General features: G+C 28.3%; 1 long non-coding RNA gene across 1 annotated transcript in view; it reads left to right on the forward strand.

Moving 5' to 3' along the window:
* Positions 1 to 16,490, forward strand: part of LOC147808208 (uncharacterized) — a 306,815-nt gene that overhangs the window by 250,437 nt on the left and 39,888 nt on the right. Inside the window, exon 2 of the long non-coding RNA XR_015434786.1 lies at positions 4,077 to 4,220. This is a non-coding gene — a long non-coding RNA (uncharacterized LOC147808208). The remainder of the gene's footprint in view (positions 1 to 4,076; positions 4,221 to 16,490) is intronic.

A 16,490-nucleotide genomic window follows, 5' to 3' on the forward strand; every position in this document is an offset into this window, starting at 1 on the left:
TGGGTGATACAAAATACATCATAAAAATTTTTTTAAATATTGCAATAATGGTATTTTTCAATGACCAAGTCTGCGGGTTCGATCCCCGGCCCAGACACCGGATTTTCGGGATGCAGAAAATCCTCAGCGGCCATCTCGTATGATTATGCGGCATATAGAAGATCCCTGGAGTGCCTTATTGGCTCTTGGCATTTCCGGCAAAATTAAATTCCTAGTGCACTTTAGCATCCAAATAGAGTCTCGGTGCTGCCATCTAGTGTGGCAGAAACTAGACGTCCAAATTAACATGACCAACGGTATCTCACCCATTGTGGTGGTCCTGAAAGAGTGGATACCACTTCCTTCTGGAGAACGCACTAGGTCTTCTCACCGGGAAGACTGATTGTGCAGCTCTTGGAAATAAAAAAATATTTTTCAATGTCTCTGGCCTGGGGAGTACTAACCACCACTAACCACCAATTCGTGGCTCTTTTCGGATTGCCTTGCAAAAAATTAGTGAAAAAAATTAGATTAACAAAGTTTATAAATATCAGTATAAATTAATATCAATAATATATATCGAATTATCAGGATAATCGGTAACGATAATTATTGGATAGGTAATCATGAGAGTTGGTAAACATAATTTGACAAAAGAAATTTTTGACCAAATTTTAAAGTAATATATCTTAGTTTAGCCGCGATACATCGTGAAATTTCGGTATTACTGATTTTAATCACGATATTAAAATCCCTACAGCCCTTAGCATAGTGCTCACTTTGCGACATTGTCGTGCAACGATATTTATCCATTATGACTTACTAATGATTCACTTGAAACTGTGATCAAAGATTTATATACTATATATATACAGGTTTTGTCCTTTCAATTTTCTCTTTAGAATATTTTAAATAAAATATCTGCTTATGTCGCGTCATTATCCTTTTAAGCATGGTTTAAATATTTTTTTTCTTCTTAAATTTGCTGAATAAAAATAACTTAGGGAATAATAACTAGTTATTAGAGTAAAAGTATCAGTAAAATGAGCTAGGCATAGGTTTTTTCCTGAATAAATGTGTTTAAATAAGCATTTTTTTTTTTTAAATTTCAGGGTAAAAAAAATTATGGTGATTTAAATTACGACAAATATATTTAGTTCGATTTTTGTATAAAATTTCAGTTTTTAATGTTAAACTCAGGAAGAATAAACATAATAGGCGATGTAATTACGATGAAAAATTCTTGTTGCATTAATATTTTAAAATATTTCATATTAAGTATTTTTTTAATATATTTTTTATGCAAGATTATAGAAAATTTATTCTATGTGGTTTTTATGTTTAAAGTATGTGAAGGTTAATCTTTATGTTCTAATATTTTTCAATACGTCATAAAGTAAGCAAATTAACGATGATATTGAAAGAAGATATTTATACAGTATTTGAAATTAATATTGTGTTCTGAAGTAAATCGCGCAATAGCATATGAAATGGATATGGTATTTTAAAATAGGGTTACAAATTACAAATTCAAACTGCAATTTAAGACTATAGGGTGTGCTGTAATAACCGTTCTTATTATCTATTTTGAATCATTGTAAAAAGTTTAATTACTAAAGTATAAAATTAGGGGATTCAAATAGATATTGTTAAATAAGCTCATTCATTTGAATAAGCATTTTTTTAAGCAAGGTTTTCCTAAAATATATAATAATATAATGTTGATACATACTTTATACATACTTAATTTGTTTCGAATTGTAAATAGCGCAATGGCTAGCGGAAAAAAAACAGTTAATTTTTGTGTACAAAATGTTCTCAACTGTGAAAATAAAATGAAATAAATGTACTAAAGACACAAATCTTTGTGTTTCCCATTCTTAAAATAATAAATTTCAATATAATTCACTAGTGATTTGCAGATTTAAAATTAAAAAAAAGTTAGGAAAAGTAAGCAAGTCACAAATTTAACAGCAACGCTCTAAAAGTGCTTTTGCAGTACTTGAAAGTCGTGCTTTAAGGCAAAAATTCATTAATGCAGCGAACCTTGAATGTAGAAAAACACTAGGGGCAACGCAGGCTAGAATTTTTAACATTTAATTCTTTGTTCCAAACCAGAAACAGGAATCAAAAATCAAAACTTCTAGAAAAGATATCCGTTAACAAAGCCCTTTTTCTCATCTATCTAAACAAAGCAGCAAGTTTTCTAAAAATAAAAACAAAAACTAGAGGGGAGAAAAACTAAAGAATTCAAATAGAACTTCCTTTACTGTAATACTAAACAAATCATTCGACCTTTAAAAAAAGATCCGCCATTAAACAAAGAGTTGTCAGACGCGCCCCCTTGCGATAAGCTTAGAACTAACCGTTCTTCCAATTTGTAAAGTATGTGGATGCTCTATGTGAAGAAGAAAGAGCGAAAAGTAAATAATGACGAAGATAATAAATGGTTGGAAATGAAAGAAATATATTGATAGCCAGGCCAGGAAATAAAAATTGAAAAATGAAGTTAGTCATTGTCTACGTCTGGTTTAGATACCTAACATAATCCATCATGCGTTTACCTTTTTTCACACTTGAAATTAGGTTTCACTAAAGCTCGTTAGATATGATACTACCTGTATTATCAATTTTATGTTTGCTTAAATAATTGGCAATTGGTATAAGCTTAGACGTATAATTTTCAATCAACAATAAATTTAACGCTTTTATGTGTAAGAGGTGTGTGAATTTTAACAAGTTTAGCAGACTGAGAGAGGCGTTAATTAAATGAACTATAAATTAAGTCTTGATTGTTTAGTCTGATACTATCTCCATAAAACTAACAATACAGTATGTCATTATTGATTTTAAAATAAAAAGAAGGTGCTGGATTAAAAGTTTTTTTCCTTTTTCTTTTTCTATTGCATTCAGTACTGTTATTTAACTGTAGGATACCATATCACAATCTCGTTTTTTTTCATTTGTTTATTTGGTGTTATCAAGTTTAGAAAATGACTTGAACTGTTTTCTTTTTTTTTTTTTTTTTTCTAATGGTGTCAAGTTGAAAAAACGACTTGAACTGTCTTCTGATGGTGTTAAGTTTGAAAAAATGACTTGAATCGCTTTTATTTATTTATTTATTATTTTTTAATTCTCTTATTCAAGTTAAGAGAATGACTTAAATTGTCTTGTCTAGTTATGGTGTCGGAGTCAAGTTGGAGAATGACTCGGAATTGTCTTGTTTTTTTTTTTTTTCTGATGGTGTCAAGTTTGGAGAATGACTTGAATCGTCTTGTTTTTATGATGGTGTCTACTTTGGAGAATGACTCAAATTGCCTTTTTTTTCAGATGGTGAAAGTTTCAGAAATGACTTGAATTGTCTTTTTTTTCCCCCTAATAATCTCAAATTTGGGTGTTGACTTGATTCAAAAATCTAGGTACAATATAGTGATAAGCCACATTTTTTCTTCTTCCAAAAGCGACATTAAAATGAAATTAGTATTTTTTCCAAATAGGCACGTAACAAGTTTCCGGCATTTCCGTTAGATAACGGCACTTTTCCCAGAAACATCCTTAATCCTACAAAATTGTAACTACGCTGAATCGAGTTTAATTATATACTATTCTAACATTTTACATAATGTTTCTCAGTAAATCCCTATAAAGCTTTCCCAGATTCAATATCAAACTTTCAGGTATTAAACATATATGATATTTTAGTAATTCATTTTAGAAACTGAATACGTTCCTTACCATGCATGGTATGATAGACTTTATATACATATACACATAGAATTAAATATTTATAATAATAATTTAAATATTTATATAGGACCAACTTTAAAATTTTTTTTTTCAATTTTCAATTTTCGGAGCCCAGAAAAAAAATCTAAGTTGTCCTAGTTTATTTACTGACGTTGTTTTTCCTATTGTTTGTACAGAAGTTTCTCATACAAGAATAAATCATATGTTTGAAAAAGATAGCGAAGTTGTTATACTTTGTGCGCTTGCAAAGTTGCCGTGGTTTAAATTATGTTGTATTAAAAATTGTAAAAATCCAATTCATTCATAGATATTTCAAAAGTGAGGTAATTTTTTCCCCTATTGTTTTGCAGAAAAGCTTGTCATAGTTTCAAAGCTTCCACCAAAAAGAAGAAAATGGCAAAGTTGTCTCAGTTATACATTGGAAAAGTTTCCGATATTTACAGTTTGCTGTATTGAAATTCATGAAATCAAATTCATTGATAGACAATCGAAAGGTAAGACAAATTCTCGATTGTTTCCTAAAAAATTTCCCAGGGCACAATAAACCATCTTTGATAATGTCTGTAAAGTTGTCTCAGTTTACGTTCTAAAAGAGTTACAATGGTTAATAACATTAAGAATTAAAAATCGTAAAACTCTAATTCATTAACTGGAAAATCAGAAATTAAAATTGTTTTCTCCATTTTTTCGTACAAGATCTTGTCAGAGTACCAAAATCATCTTAGAAAAAAACTGTCAAAATTGTCCCATTTTGAGTGTAGTCGAAGGATTTAGAACATACTATATTACAAACTATAAAATTCCCCTTTATTGATATTGCATGTAGACCTTCTGATACGCAAGAGAAAAAATTATCGATTGAGGAAATTTCTCACAGAATTTTAAAATGCTGTTTACGATAAAATTTATCAAACATTTGAAAGTACCCTATACTGAGTTCCTTACAATCTTTATAATTGCATTTTAAACGAAGCATACTTCTTCTAAATTTCCTCATTAATTCCAAATGTCTCTTAGCACCTGGTGTACTATATGAAACACCAGGCCTTTTCCAAAACACGAAAAAAAAATAAAAAACTCGCCAAACGACGTCTGTATTTATCGGCAGGAACCGAAAAGAACATCGTTTCATATAGAACATCGATATCTATAGCACCTTACTTTTCTCAGCTTGTCTATTTCCTCACCACCTGCCTGCAAAGAAAAGAAGAAAAAAAAATGAATTAAAAAATATTCCAGAGAATTCCTTAGGAGTAGGTCGAACACTATGAGTTTGGCGATTCGTGCACCCATAAAACACACCTTTTTGTTTATGCCATGACCTTTGATCACTACAAACAGGCATCAAAATGGCGAATTTCCTACAACATACATCTTTACCAGGTGTATAGAAATAAATCGTGATAGGGATGTTCGCGATTGATTTTTGTTTTGTTTTTTCCTCAGTACCATCTGCCTGCTTTGTTTTTGTTTGTGTTTTTTTTTTGCTCGTCTAAACATGTGAAGAGTGATGCCAAAACAATTAAAATAATCGATATAATGAAATGGGTGATTTATAGTACCTGGTAATTGGAGTCAATTAAAATTCGAGTAAATAAGGTGTGTTCAATTTAAGAGATAGTGGTTTGTCATGCGTTATTTTTTCTTTTTTACTGACTTAATTATAACATAAATTATTTTGATGTAGTCTGCAAAAAATATTACACAGCTTATTCAACAGCATGTCATGTAAAGAGGTTTTTTGCGCCATTGCTAATTCTATGCGGAAAATAAAAAAATGCAAATATCTGAAGTAAATATTTCAGAATGTGGCGGTCAGATTTAAGATTTGTTTTTAATTTGATATAGCTGATTAATGCCTCGTGTGTGAACTAATTACTTCGTTCGCGTGGATTAAACGTTTTACTTTGAACTTCTAAAATTTGTTTTGGAGTTATAAAATTAAAAAACGAAACAGCATTTCGTTGTAAAACTTGCTGCTCGAAAGATATTTATTTTTTTGATATAGCTGTTTATTTTTTTGATATAATGTAGTATTATATTTTAAAATATTAACTGAAACATCAGATGTAAGAGTTTTTTTTCGTATTTTATTAATTAATTTATTTTATTTTTAGCATTATACTTAACGTAATAATGCTAATTCTAACATTGAATTATTGGATTACTGTCGATAATGTTTTAGATCATTCGAAAGCAGATGTTTTGTTTAATCTGAATTTATGTAATTTTTTTTGTAAGTTATAGTTAATGATAGTTTTCATATTATTATGTTATTCAGATCATTAATGAATGTCAAATTAAGAAAAATGAACGTTTTCGACAACTATTACTTTTTGCTTTAAATCAAGATTCCAAGGCCGCTATAGCTGCTCCTGACATTAGTGCAGTGTGCAGATTGAGTTCGATGAGGAGCGATGGAATATACTTTTGCGCATATCGCGTTAAATGCCAAGAGATTGGCAGAGAAAATGTGATGCTCTCTCGTACTTTAAACTTTTAAATTAAAAAATAAAAAATAAAATTTAAAAAAATAAAATAAACGGCTCCAAACTTAGTTTTAACTCAATAGAAGTAACTTTCTAATTAAAGTCCATAGTATAAACCATAAATCGGTATTAAATGTTTCGCAGGCACAAATTAAAGTTTTTTATTGAACTTTAAAAACTTGTTTTACGTTTATACAGTTAAAGAACAACATTCTTTTTTGTAACGATATTAGTGTCGCTGGTGAGGAAAAATCAATGACCAAAGATAACAGTGTATTGATTTCTGAAATACATTTTGTATTTGATTTTACTTAACACTTGATAGTTCTATCCTAATTATTACATTGATAACGTTTTTATTGAATTTTAAAAAGATGTATTGCGGTTGCTAAATTAAAAAATTTTTTGTAAAAAAAAATTCAATGTCGTTTATAATGAAAAAAAAAAGACTTTCCAAAAAATGTTGGATTTATAAATTAGTTACAAATTATTAAAATAAATTTTTTCCTCTTTAATTTTATATTTTAATATTGTAAATATTACCTAAACTATTTCTCTAGATACTACATTAAATTAGTTTAATTCCAAAGTAAAATTTATAGGTTTATTATTTATAACACAAATTATATAAATTCCGTCATATTTTTCACGTTAATGAATATATTCCAAAAAACTAATAAGTTTATTCTTTCCATTTTAAACCAAAACTCGTGTTCACTTAAACAAAATAATTTTATATTTGTTTTAAAAGAATTTCCATTACGTCATTCATTAAAACATTTGCGGATTTTTTCGCGGATAAGCTATTGTTTGAAAAATAATGAGTTTATGAATTGAGAGAATGAGTTAAAAAATATGCTGTTTGTTCGATGGAAAGAAAAATGTAACTATATATTCTAGGAAAACATTGCATTTATGGAACACAGATATTAATTCACTTTAATTTTAACAAAAAGCTTTATTTTCTTCTTTACCAAGAAACACACAGTTGTAACTATAAAATACAAATTTATTTATTTTGTTTTGCGTTATCAATTAGTGTGCAATGATATTTTGCTTAATAAAAGGTTTGAAATATTATCTTTCTTTTTCAAAGCAATGGATGAAAATAATTAAATAAATTTTATTAGTTATTTAAGTTTATTTTTAAAAGTAAAAATATAAATTGAAGAAATATATGTATCTAATAACAGCAAATAAAGTTTTTCGTGCAATTTTAAATGTGAATATAAAGAGAAAAAACAAAATTTTATAGATAAAAAAAGGTCTGATACAAAATACAATTTTCAGGTCATTAGATTTATAAAAACTTACTTCTTAAATTGAGGTATAAAAAATGATATTTGGAAAGGATTAAGACAATTTCAATTTCTGTTCAGTTCATTTAACATATTTTTGTTTTATTTTATTTATTTTATTTTTATTTCATTATTAAATGCAGTAATTTAATGAAGAAAAAAATTTGTAAAAGTTAAGGAAACATAAAAATTTATTTTAATACATATATATATAAAAATATAAATAATGCATATTTTTTAAGTTAATATCAATGAATTAAAAAAAATTGCGAATATTTTCAAATTCATTTGTCTTATGAGTTCAAAAAAATTATTTTAATTGCGTACTGATTTTTTTAAATCGGTTAATTAAATGATAGTTATTATATCAGTATTTATAGGCTTTTATTCTTTTTAAATAGCAGAGAAATATTTTGCTCAAAAACTTTTGTTTTAATTTTTTTTTTTTAAATTTCAGTTATCGACAAAAGTTTGTGAATATCTATATATTAATTGGCAGTTCTCGTAAAAAAAGTTGCTTTTTCTCGTTATGGAATTTTTCAATGTTCTCATAACTTTAAAAAGTTCCTTGCTCATCAGTTTTTGGTTTATTTTTATAAAAATTTTATCATATATTCTTCGTTGTATTTTATTTAATTTTAAGTGCATTTGATTAACTCAATACCTTAATTTAATTTTCTAATAACTAAGCAAATATAATTAAAATGTGTTTTCGAAAAACAATTTTGGTTAAAGAATGAAAATTTCACTCCTAGGTATGGTATGACATTAAACGATAGCCATAACATTTAAATTTATTTAAATACGTATAAACAACATATTTAGGTAAAAATTTAATTTTGAAAAATTAAATTCTTTCAAAAAGAACCTTTCTAATTATCCACAATTAAAATTCCTACTTTCAGCTGTAACTTTAAAGCAAATTATTATTTTTTTTAAAACTTTCTACATAAACTTCTAATAATGCTACTGATATGCTGTTAAAATTTAAAAAAGGCGGAATGAAAATTGCACTTTTTTGTCTTGAACTTACATTGCTAAGTAAAGTTCAATTATAGTCGGTAATATTTGAGATAATAATTCTATATTGTTGAAAACTTAACACATATATTGTTTCTAATTTTTTAATATCTGTTACCTTTGTTTTAAGACAACAAAAATTTAGATAAATTGAATTAATTTTATAAATTTATGTAACAAGAATTTAAAATCAAAATTACAAAAATTGATTATTCAAAACGTCTGTTCATTCTTATATGCTTAATGTGTATATAAAAGTCGTCTGCAATCTGTGAGAACTCAAACGATCTAAGTCAACCGCTAAGCTGATTCTTCTGCTGTGGTAGAAATTTTTATACCAAGAAAATGCATTAAAAGTTTTCTAAAGTTCCAGAACATGTTTACGCCTGGTTAAGTGAGATTAATTTTAACTCCCCACTTGTTCTCGGAAACATCTCAAGGTTCTTGGAAAGAAGTTTTGAAGGTTTTGAAGAAAGACAGCATAGAAGTTTCTGGAATTCCACCATCTTCTTTCTAGTACCGAAAAGAAGACTTTTTAAAAATAATATCGAGTTTCTGACTTTATTTTAAAAGGAAATATTTCCGTACGAGAGTTGAAACATATTTGGAGGACGCAAGACATTCCAAATGTTCTCCACTTATTCTTAAATGGGAGAATAATTTCTGGAAAATCCACATTTAAAAGAGGTAATTTCATTCCAGAAATGGTTCAGACTTCAAGCCACGCCGGACTGCTCTCGGAAAGATTTGATTTTAAAAGAATAAATGAATTTTTGTTTGATGTCGGAACACTTTATGGAAGATTTTGAAAACTTTATTGTAAGTTTGGAACTTTACAAACATGTCGTTTCGTGCGTGCTTTGTAACTGGGAGAAATTCATATCACTTGGCACAGTTTTCACTTAACGTAAAACATTTCGAATGAAATATTTAACATTGTGGGAATTTTATTCAATGGAAAATAGCCTAAAGGAATAGCCGGTTACTTTTATGCTGCATATCAAAGTATTAACTAATTAAAATAATAATTTACATGCTTTAAGAAATAATTTTCTAATAAAGCATGCTAGAATCAGATTAATGATCGATGATGGGATAGAATATTGGTTGTTTGAGTTTTTGTTTTGGAGTCATAGGTTTTGGATCAATATAGAGTAATGTGGGAGGACAACTTCTTGCTTTTGGTCAGTTGTATTAATTGTCAATAATTCTGTATTCATACGGTTGATTGGAGAGACACTTAAATACTGTTGGAGCAGACTATTGTATCAGTTTATTCTAGTTCTGTATTGGTACGGTAGATTAAAGAGACACTTAAATTCTTTTGGACCAGTCTGTTGCATCACTTTATACTAGTTCTGTATTGGTACGGTAGATTAAAGAGACTAATGCTTTTGGAGCAGTCTGTTGTATCACTTCATACCTGTTCTGTATTGATACGGTAGATTAAAGAGACACTTTAATGCTTTTGGAGCAGTCTGTTGTGTCACTTTATACCTGTTCTGTATTGGTACGGCAGTTTTGTATTGGTACGGTAGATTAAAGAGACACTTTAATGCTTTTGGAGCAGTCTATTGTATCACTTTATACCTGTTCTGTATTGGTACGGTAGATTAAAGAGACACTTTAATGCTTTTGGAGCAGTCTGTTGTGTCACTTTATACCTGTTCTGTATTGGTACGGCAGTTCTGTATTGGTACGGTAGATTAAAGAGACACTTTAATGCTTTTGGAGCAGTCTATTGTTTCACTTTATACTAGTTCTGTATTGGTGCGGTAGATTGGAGAAACACTTTAATAATTTTGGAATAGTTTGCAGTAGTCACTAATTCTGATACAAGTTAGAGAAGAATGGATCGACAGTTTCGTATTTTCGAAGCAATCTGCCACATTCATTTTCATTGATTCAGTTTTCTTTTTTCTCAATTTAATTTTCCAACCGAAATTGCAATAAGTAATTATATAATTATTATTCAGCTTAAGGAACATATTCATAATAGGACAATTTGATTATTTGCAATTGTTACATTTGTGTACTTTAACACTAGAAAGACTGAAATACCTATATTTCCCAAAAGCAGTCAAAATGACTGCATTGTGAAAGAATAACTAATGTATAAAGAAATTCGCTTAAAATTAATTTTTAATATTTTTGATATCGCTTTCAGTTATATAACAAGTTATCAGTAAATATCAACAATAAAAATAATTATAAAAATCACAAAATTCTAAGAAATTATGTCATTATATACATCATTGTTTTTCTAATTGAAGTTAAAAAGCAGTCAAAATGACTTCCTTGGGCGATCTAGTGGTAAAATCATATTTAGTTTAAAAAACATTATCTCAGTTTTGAAAAAAATTAAGCAGTTTTTGTTAAAATAACTCTTGGTATCATTTACAGTTACTTTTACTTTTGCTAACTTTTAAAAATTCAATTTTTTTTAAAAGAATTAAAAACTGGAAGTTACATATTGTGTTACGTTTGTAACAGCAGTTTTAATATTTTTAAAAAAATAATGAACTTATTAAAGTCAATAAAAATTGTAGAAAAAGAGTAAATGACACCAAGAGTAATTTTAATAAAAATAATCAGAACTGCTTGATTTTTTAAAAAAATTTAAATTACCTGCTTTTAAAATATTTAAATACGGTATTCATAAATAGCGGGATTGCACAACTCGAGCTTCACTAAATTTATTAAATCTGTTTTCAAAATGTTGTTAGTGACAAGCCTGATGCAATTTAAGGGAAAATTCTTGTATTGGGGGCAGATTCAGAAACATTTTCTAAAAAATGTTAAATTCATAGCCCTGTGTGCAATAAAATAAATTGGAGCAGGGTTGAAATTAGTTTGAAAATTTGTTTTGCAAAAATTATAGCAAATACTTTAGAGAAATTGAAATGACATACACGTAATAGAATTTACAATGATTCGAATAAAATGAAATCGTTAGTTAGAAAGCGACAAAACTCAACACTCCGTTACCAGATATCTTCTTTATCAGATTTTTGATTCATTTCTGGATCCGGATTCATTTTACCAGCCTTCTGATTCTTTTATCTGAGAATCATTGAGCCGAAACTTTCATACCATGCTATTTCTAAATATGAATCTAAGTCCCATTCTTTGAAAAGAATCCCCAAAAATTCGTTAATTTTAATCATTTATTAAGTTTTTCAGAGAATAGCTTTCAAAGCGAAATTTGGATATTTCATCAAAATAAATTCAAAAGTATTTTTCTCGAAAATATTGCTTGAAATACATATTAGTTTTCGAAAATATTATATTAGTACTATAAGAGAATAACATTTAGGTTATTTGGAAACTTAACCGGGTCTAGAGCTCATTTTATTATGAATCAAGTCCTGAGACGTTTTTTCTCCCTTTGAACTTAACCCAGACAACAAGAGGCTTCTAAAGTGGATATCTTAACAAAATTGCTTTAATAGATGTTTTTTTTCTTTAGCATGGAGTTAACTTGCCATTCTTCTAGATGAGATGAGATCGGCAACAAGTTCCCATTGTTAGCTAGATGACATGACAAATGGATTTCTAATCCACGTTATTTTTAGAAGCATAGTTTTCATTTATATATATATATATATATATATATATATATATATATATATATATATATATATATATATATATATATATATATATATATATATATATATATATATATATATATATATATATATATATATATATATATATATATATATATATATATATATATATATATATGTACGTGGCGACTGTTTATTTTCAGGTCTATATACCAGTGATTCCCAATTTATTTCTGTTATGGAACCCTAAATGACGAAGCTTTTTTCGATGGAACCCCGAATTCATAAATAAAATATAAAAAGACAATTGCGAACCAATAAAAGACATATTGAAAATATTTAATAAGTGAAATGCAATTTTTTCATCGTTTCATCATTAAATTAAGTTTTATCCTGGATAGTTGGTTTTGCAATCTTTCTGAATCTATTCTGGTATTTAATTTGATTTTTGTGGGTATAAATAAGCTAAAACTGACTAAAATAAGATGTTAATTCATTGAAATGAAAAATAAAAAGACAGAATGCTGAGAATGTTTATAAGTGAAACGTATGTCTTTATTAACGAATTTAATTATTTTCTTTTCATTTGAAAAGTGCGATGGGAATTAATGCAACTTTTAAAAACGCATGTACATTTCATTTTTATTAATGCGTTGCTATTAGAAAAGTTATATCTATATATTTTTTAAATTTTTCATTGGCATTTTTTAAATAATTTCTCAAACGCACCCGAAATATTAATCAAATGATTTGATCCAAATATAAGTACAAGTTACAAAAATATTTTAAAAAGAAAGTTGTTTAGGAAATGTTCTAACTCACGGAAGCCTCTTGACTCTTAGACAGAACCCCAGGGTTCCTCGGAACACCATTAGGGAACTGTTGATCTATATAATTCTCATTGCTATACACACTAAGACTTTTACTCATATAAATTATTATTCTTAATTCTGTACTGTACATAGATTTGTACTTTTCCATAGGCTAACCAGTGTTGATAACGTTTAATCAAATCTGATCGTTATTTGTTCGAAATCAGTAAAGAATGAAAAAAGAAAACTTGTAGTCATTTGCAATAAATTATGAATGCTCTTTTTTTTTTTTTTTTTTTTTTTGTAACCTTTTTCAACCACCGTTGACTTTATAGATTACAGACAAGACTTCAAGAAACATTTAGCAAGATAGAAGTCACAACATGTTTAGTTCGATGAAAAAAAAAGAAAAAAAAAACGCTATTTATGCTAAAATAGATTACATAGAGATTAAACATGTTTTCCCACTTCTCTTCATACAATTTCAAAAGAAGCGTACAAGTGAAAAACGATGGAAAATAATCATGAAAAAAAAACAACTAAAATTACAAAAAATTGGCTATATTGAAGCCACTGCGGTAAAGCTGTTGAAAGCGTTGCGGTTTCCTTCGCTCCGAATACAATAATAGACCTATGAATAAAATTACCCGTCGTGCCTCTGAATGCAATCATAATAGAATATTTTCTTTTGCAAAGTACCCCTATAAGTCCACACCATCATTTTACGTCTGCTACCCCCTCTTCCTCAAATTTTCATATTTTTTTTGTATCTGGTAAAAAAAAAAAAAAAAAAATGCATAAAAATTACCAAAGGGAAACGCGATACGCCAATCCTTCCATATTTGGTGGAATAATTGGCCTGGGGACATTGGCATTCATATATTGGTCCGAAAACTCTGACGATCGGTTTACCTCAGGGAAAAAGAAGAAGAAAAAAAAAAAAAGAAAGTCGAACGTCGAACAACCTCAAGAATAGAGGGGATGAAATATCTAACAATAATAATAAAATTCATAAAAATAAAAACGCGCCCTTGTATGGATGCGGTTGTCGCAAAAATACCTACCTCATAAGGCAGTATTATAAGGCAAACTGCATAGAAAAGAAAATATGAATCGTCTGTTGTCAGATCGAGCATCCCCTCCTCACCCGGAAATCTTTTGAGAAACTACCCACCCAGGCACCCCCGGGCCATGAGGGGTGAGACCAGCACCCTTTCAACTGATAAAGGCACTGAGAATATTTTTTTTTCGATTTATAGATGAACTTGAGAGTACTTGAAATCCTGTATAATAAACCTTGTCTGCAATTCGTAAAAGGTAGTCATAATGCAAAGAGGCAGCTGTTTAATTGAGAAAGACTTGCAGAATTGGAAAATTAGCTTTAAAAATTATTTCCACAAGTACACTCAAAAGCTTTCAGTCCGTGTGCGCAGGAAAGGGTACTTAAAAAATTTGACCTAAGTAGGGGACATCTTATTATCAGCAACCCCTCTACTTTCGTTCAGTTAGTTGTTCGCTAGGACCTTTTGTTCCATTTAAATTGACGATGAGTTGAATCATTGGCAATTGTCTCATTTTATTAGCTTGTTTAATAATCCAATTGTAATAACTGACTAGCTGGTTGTGTGTTTAACATAAATATTGAGACATTTCGAGGCAGATTCAACTTTTAAGTAGATAGATAAATTATTTTCATGAAAAATATTTTTAAACCACAATACTACATGTGATTGAAATTTTAACGTAAGATTGGTAAAAGTAAATAATATTGATAAGAATAAATGTAATGCATTTATTTGTTTTTGATGAAATCTTATTTACTACATGAGAACATTTACAAGGTACAACTATTAACTTAAAGGACTAGTTTAATAAATCTTAAATATATTATGTGGACTACATACATACTCATTTAATTAGCACAATTTTATTCTTCAGTTAGCAATGTTTTAGTCTGAAGTCAGCACTGCTTTGCTAACACAGTTTAAGTCTAAAGGTAGCACTGTTTTAGACAGCAGTGAGTACTGTTTAGTTAGCACTGTTATAGACAGCAGTGAGTGCTGCTTAGTTAGCACTGTTTTACTTTGCAGTTAGTACTGTTTTAGTATGCATTAAGAATTATTTTAGTTTGCAGTAATCACTGTTTTTGTTTGCAGTAAAAACACTGTTCCAGTTTGCAGTAAGTAACAGTAAATTACAGACCATAACAGTGCTAACTGTTTAGTTAGCACTGTTTTAGTTCGCATTAAGCACTGTTTAGTTTGGAGTTTTAGTCTGAATTTAACACCGTTTAGTTATCACTGTTTTAGTTTGTAGTTAGCACTGTTATAGTCTGCAGTTAGCACTGTTCAGCTAGCAATGCTTTAGCTTGCATCAAGTATTATTTAATTAGCACTATTTTAGTCCTTAAAAGTTTCTGAAATAAGTTTTAGAGTCCCCTTTCGGAATTCTTTTCAATTCTAATGTCAAGGGTCTTCATAATGTCGTCTACCCTTTCACCCTTGTTTTTTTTTTTTTTTTTTTTTTTTTTTTTTTTTTTCATTAATTAAATTTTTTGATTGCGGTGGCCATGAAAAGGAAAAATTCTCCTCACTCTTCACCCAAACTTGGTACAGAATTTTTCTTGTTTCTGAAACTGGAAAATTTGCAGAAAGGAGTTGGGTTCAAGAATGTCAATAACACAAAAAAAACCCGGACATCAGAATTGAAGAGCATTCTGAAAAAGAATTTAAAACATTATTTCAGAAACTTTTATATACGATTCAAGTACAAAAGGTGTAGATTGCACCGAAACATATTAAATGCTTATGAAACTAGCATAATAGTTTCAGGCATTAATAAATCAACTCATGAAATTATTTGCGGTACCTTATTTTTATTTTTGAAACATAAATATATATGTTTTCCGCCGGAATAATATTTTTTTAAAACAAAAAATGGTCTATCTTGAAATATATTTTTAAAAAAAATCATTTATTCAATTAAATTTCGTTGGATTGCGTTACTATATTAATATGTAACAGCGAATATCGTTTTAAATCTGATAATCTCTCATCTAAGTAATAACTAAAATAATCTTAGAAATCAACAATTAATTGAGAAACAAGCTTACAGATTTAAAATTTGGAAAAAACTCGAGTGTGATTGACTCCAAGAAAAATTAATCTTACTTCGTAAATTCATACTTAAGCTTTATAGATAAATAAATGCGTAAGTGCGATATTTTTCTTATTCTTATAACTTTATTTTTGTACTTTATTAAAATATAAAATAAAATTAACTGTTTAAATTATTATTTTCTTCAGAGTTACCTATTATCTTCTGCCTGAAACCTCATTATTGTTCTAAAGTTGAGCTCGTAATTATCCAACGCTTCATACCTGAATGATAGTATTAGATCCTTATGAAAATAAAATTACCAATTTAGTTATTATTTTTTCAGAGCTACCTTATATCTTCGGTCTGAAACCTCATTATTGTTCCAAAGTTGATCTCGTAATTTTCCAACGTTTCGTACCTGAATTATAGTATTAGATCCTTATAAAAATACTATATCCTATTTAGTTATTATTT

The sequence above is a fragment of the Parasteatoda tepidariorum genome, chromosome 6 (genome assembly GCF_982258835.1).
Source record: "Parasteatoda tepidariorum strain Cologne lab strain chromosome 6, Ptep-v5.0, whole genome shotgun sequence".
NCBI lineage: Eukaryota > Metazoa > Arthropoda > Arachnida > Araneae > Theridiidae > Parasteatoda > Parasteatoda tepidariorum.